The following is a 6,000-nucleotide window of genomic DNA, read 5'->3' on the forward strand; positions in this document are numbered from 1 at the left end:
CAAAACAAAGCTACCATTCCCTGCAAAGTGTCACAATTCGGATGTTCCACTGATTATTTTATATTTATTAATTGGTTTCCACTGTCCCCACTCGCCATTTGACATAATTCGCATCAACTACCGCACCCTGTTCTAGTAAAAATTTAGTGACTTTATTGTTAAAATTAAAAGTTATTATAAAGTTACTAAATTTTTACTACAGCAGGGTGCGATAGTTGACGAGAATTATGACAAATGCGAATGACATAATCTCAAAACTGAAAAATAGCATTCCTATCCAATTGAAAAGATTTTGCTTTTTTAAAATATTTTTTTCAAATGTCATTTTATAAACAGGTTAAAGGTTAAAAAATCTTTTTTCTTTGAGATATATAAATATTCATAAATTGAAAATAAAATGTAAAATTAATTTTTGAACGGAATATTCTTCTCATTTTGAGATATCATTTTTTTCGGTGTGTGAATTTTATTTTACAACACTTCTTTCAATACTAAAAAATACAAAAAGTAGGATAAATAAATAATTATAAACCAAATATATTCAAAATTTTTTAAATTATTCTGGAATTTATTAAAAAATTAATTATATATGATCGTTATGTTTTACAATGATGTAAATTGTATACAAAATACATAAATATTTAATTGTATTTTAAATAATGTTAACAGATAAATTATCATTTTTTAGTCTGCATTTTGCATTAACTCTTATTAATAAAACAATTCTCATTTATCTCTAAAATTTTAAATATCGATTTCAAAGTAATATTGTTCTGACCTAGTTGAATAAATTTTAAATATAATAATAATAATAATAATTATAATAATGAATAATAATGATTCTTTTATTATTAATTAATATTTAAATTAAAGAATTTAAATTTTATAATTAATTATTTTTCTAAGCTAAATACTTTTAAAAAAAAAATATGTTCCTCGATTTAACTCATTTTGTCAGTTAATAAAAATTGAAATAAAAGAAATATAGTTTAGTTAGTTTATAGTTAATTTTACAATATTACAATTATAAATTAACTAATTAACTGTTAATAATTTATGAGGAACGAATAAAAAGTTGTTAATTAATTTATGACTTGATATTTTATCGATTAAATTTCAAAGTTTAGATTATTATTATTGTTGTTAATTAACAGTTGTAATAATTGATAAGTTGTAATTAACAATTAGTGTGTTAATTAAGTACTGTCATATGGAGATTAAAATAAAATTGTCATTTAGCTTTAGTAATTAACAAAAAAGAATTATTAATTTTGAGTATAGAAAATATGCGCAATTTTAATAAAATTTTAATTAATTTTATTTTATTAATGTTTATTTATTTGTCACAGCTGCAAAATATCATTAATAGAAAAATGTTTTTAAAACTCGATTTTATTTTTAAAAAAAATATTTTTTATATCTTAAAAAAATGTAGATTTTGAAGGCAGCTCAAGAGTTTTTTTTTTAAATAAAACACTTTCCCTCCTCATAGAAAATGTTGGTTCAAATGGAAAAATTTTTTTACGAATTTCATCAGATAGAATTACAAATTACCCAATTTTGAGCACGATTGGAAAAAATTCTTTTTTACCTTGATCATTTTACCTTAAACCTCTCATATAATGTAAAAGAAAAAAATTTATCCGCCCAGAGTTTAGAAAAAAAGGGATATTATATTTCTATAAAGGTTACAAGGTCGGAGAAGGATAATTTTCACGCGATTGGTTCATAAATTTTCAAATACGATACATGAAAATATCTTGAGTATGTTAAGAAAGTAAACGAGGTAATTCCCAGTGGACCAAACTTTATCTACTTTTACTCTGGGCTTCTGACCATTTTGCGAGCATGATCAGGTCAGGGGTAATAGGTTCAATAAAGTTATGCGTGAAAACTGATAGTTCATTGAACTGGATTTAATAATAATTGTAGTAAATTTTGTTACTGTATATCAATACAGTACAAAATTCCACTTCGATTTTATATATGGGGCAAAATTACTAAAGTGATTCAAGTGAAAAAAAAATTTTCTCAAATCGATATCGAAACTTGCACATAGTCTAGTCCTATGGATGAGTATTTTTAACACAAAATATTCTTAGATTTTATCAAAAACTGTAGTAAAGGGAGGGGGTTAAAATATTTAGTAAAATGTGAACAGTTGATTTTTTAAAAGTCGTAGATAACATACAATAAGGTTAAAAAAACATGTTGACCTATACTTTCTCGAAGGTTTTTTTCCTGTTCTTTCGAATAGTGTAAAATATTTTTAAAAAAATTGTTTTAAAATGCCGATTTTGAAAACAGTATGGTTTTGTAAAGATAAATATTTCTTTAAAATTATTTAAAATATAAATTGTATAATAGCTACGTTTTTTCAAAGAATCCACTATTTATACACTTTTAATATGTTTTGGCTCACTTGAGAAATTTCTCCCCATTTATATATATATATATATATATATGCACTTGTATAACTTTCTCTAACTGGTTGAACGATTATTGGACTTGAATGTTCAACTACAAGAGTAATTTGTTACAAAGCATGAAATATCGAAGCAAAGGTGCATTTAACTGTGACGACTTAATGTCCACTGCAAATAGTGCTTTAAAAGTTGGTTCGATAATATGAATTTGTCACAAGTGCAATTTATTAATTTTTAACTCTTTCACATTTTAATTCTCGTTTTACTTCTCACATTCACTTCTCATTTTCATTTTATTTTTTAATAATATTAAATTTCAATCTTTTTCCTCACAATTTTGAATTATGAAAAAATTTTCTGCGATCAATATATAGCTTACGAGATAAAAATTCCTGAAAATAGGACGTTATTAAAGGGAAAGGTATATCTATTATTAGTTTTCTAAGAAATTAAAAAAAATTCGATTAATTCGTTTTTTTACCAAAAAAGAAATTTTTAAAATTAGAACAATATAAATAGTATTGAAACACAAGATGTAATTAAAAATTATTTAGTTCATGTAAATATTTATTAGATAATATATTAAAGTAACTGATTATTTGGATTAAACGAAAAATTTTTTTCAGTGTACAATTTTTTTTTTGAAATCATTTAAAGAAAAAAGTATAGAGAAAAATTTTCAAAACCTTGAATAGGAAAATTGATGAAGTTTTAAAGTTATTTTTATTTTAAAGTTAAGATATGAAAAGTATACATTAACCGCAGCATAAATAAAGTAGAATTTAAATTTCGCCTTAAAAGTTATATAAAGCAAGTTTCTGATATTAGGAGAAAATAGTAATTAAAAGGAAACAAGTATTAAAGTATGAAAATTTTGGCAAACAAAGTTAAATACGAAATCTTAAAGCTTTTGGTATATACATATTGGTATATATAATCACAAGCATGAACAGGAATATAATCAGGTTGTTCAAAACCAAGCACGCGTAATTTAATGAAGGTACATAACAAGAGCTCAAGTTCTTAATAACATAAGTTCACATATATATATAACATTGATTAGATTCTCAAATTTCATTCTCACACTGATGAGTCCAGCTTAAAACAAGCGTCTTGTATACATATAATATATATACACTCAAAAATGTTATGTTTGCAAAAAATTTGTATAGGATATTTTGATTGTCGTAAACAAATTTTTATTGGCTGAAACTAAGTTGTAGAGTTATCTTAATCTAAAATTTAGTTAAGCCAATAAAATTATTCGGTTGAACATTTTTAAACTCCAACGAAAATTTGGTAACAACAAAATAATTTGGTTGCCCTAATAAAAAAAATTTAACCAAACATTTTTGTTATGCACGCCAAGTTATTTTATGGAAAATAAGTAAACAAAAAAATGATCAAATAACCCGACAAAGTAAAAGTCTATAATTTTACAAAGGAAAAACCAGCTCAGGAACTCTGTTGTTACCATACAGAAACAATAAACCACGGAGAAGGGGGATAAGGATAAACACCATTAATTAGACAAAATTTATAACAATAACACTATTCATTAATATTCACTTCAAATTTAAAAAAAAGTTCAGTAATAGCAGAAGGCGGAAAATCAAGATTTAAGTTTTATTTATTCAATTATACTTTAATAATAATAATGAGATCGATTCTGAAGGAAACGACTCCTAATTGATTTATTGGGATTCACCGTCCATTTGACGATGTCGATGACGCCTTATCTCATTTTTATAATTTTAATTATTTTACACGAGAAAGAATGGAACACAACTTGACTATACGAACACTAGGATGAGAATGAGAGTAAAATGGATGACGAGTCAAACTCGATGGCGTCGCTAAACAGCGGCCTCTCTTCTCGGTGTCATTGAGATCAATTAATATACAATAATATAATACCCGCGACCGATAATCGATACGCAGTCGTCGGTGACTCTGATCCCTGCACTATCCGATGTTAAATTGATTGGTGCGAGAAGTCCATAGGAAATTGACTGCCAATATTGATTTGTCAAATCGTCAACAAAACAGCAATTTCGTCTTCCTGGTGTTCTTGACTATTCTAAACTCTTATCCAAATATATACACCAGGAAGCTCTTCCCTTGATGACTTCTAATTTCAATAATAGATAGTGATATCCTCAACGTCTTTGTAATCCGGCGAGAATCTAATTTATTTATTACAAATCGACTATTAATCTGACGACTTTGGCAAGTTGGTTTGTTAATATGTGAATTTATTATTTAAACAAAATATAGTGAGTATTAAATGAAAACAATTTTTATAATTTATAACATTTTACAGCCATTATGGCTGTATTCCCACCCTGGTGTCGTTTATTTACAAAATTTATTATTTTTAAGTCATTTGTACGCGGAAAAATGCAGCGTTACAGTATATATATATATATATATATATATATATATATATATATATATTGTATATTATCTCCTTCATAAAATTTTCGGTTAAATTCGCCTAAATTTTCTCTCCCAATGGTGTCATTTTAGAAAATAGAAAATATCTCAAATGTTTTATCTATGATTAAATCTTTTCGGACACATATATGTATATAGATAAACGTCCTCGATTATCACGTATATATATACACGAAAGATATAAAATTCTCAGCAAGCTTTTATAAATTGTCCCACAGGATAGGAAATTCAAGAAAAATATTCACATAAACAAAATTGAAATAATGTTTAAAGTTTAAAATAGAAGGAAAAAAACTATTGTGCACATGTTTTATGCTATAAAGTTTTTGATACGTTAATGTATAGTATACTTGGGGTAAAGTGACTATGTATAAAGACAGTAAAAAAAAAGAGAGAGACAGAAAGGATAATCCTAGAAAATTTTCCATTGGGTGCAATGACCTAGTTTCTAAAGGATTTTGTGTTCTGATCCTCAAATGTGCATTTTCAGGAGAATATTTTCTGCATTACTGATATACACATATATACATACACACACATTCTTAAATTTTACTATTATATATATGCTTTTATCCGGCCCTTTTCAAATATACAATAATATGACTTTATTTGTATATTAGAAACGTTGTTCACACATATACGGAAATGTGAAATCAAATTGTATAGAGAATAGTATAACCATTTTCGAACTATTATTGCATGCAGAGGATCAATTTGCCGTATCAGGACTATTCTGTAAACTCGTGTAATTTATTGATGTCATGTTCCATTCTCGAATTACTGAACAGATTGTACTTGTGTGTGTGTGTGTGTATGTGTATGATATTCAACATATGTTGACCAAATATTATACTCTCATTCCTTGTGAATTTAAAGGATGAAGAAAAAAGAAATTCAAGTTATTCTTCATTACGTTAATAAAAAGAAAGGTAATATACCGAGAATTAAATGTTACATATATGCAAAAATGAACAAGAGGAAAATTTGTGTCTGTTATCAGTGTAAGGGGATATTAAAGTTAACTGTTGGGATTATTAAATAAATTGGAGAAATAAATGAACGATTTAATACACAGTGGAAACACAACATGTACACATTTATTCAATAAGCTAGAAGA

Source organism: Leptopilina boulardi, unplaced genomic scaffold (genome assembly GCF_019393585.1).
Source record: "Leptopilina boulardi isolate dan_hultmark-lab unplaced genomic scaffold, ZJU_Lbou_2.1 LbouV2_177, whole genome shotgun sequence".
Classification (NCBI taxonomy): Eukaryota; Metazoa; Arthropoda; class Insecta; order Hymenoptera; family Figitidae; genus Leptopilina; species Leptopilina boulardi.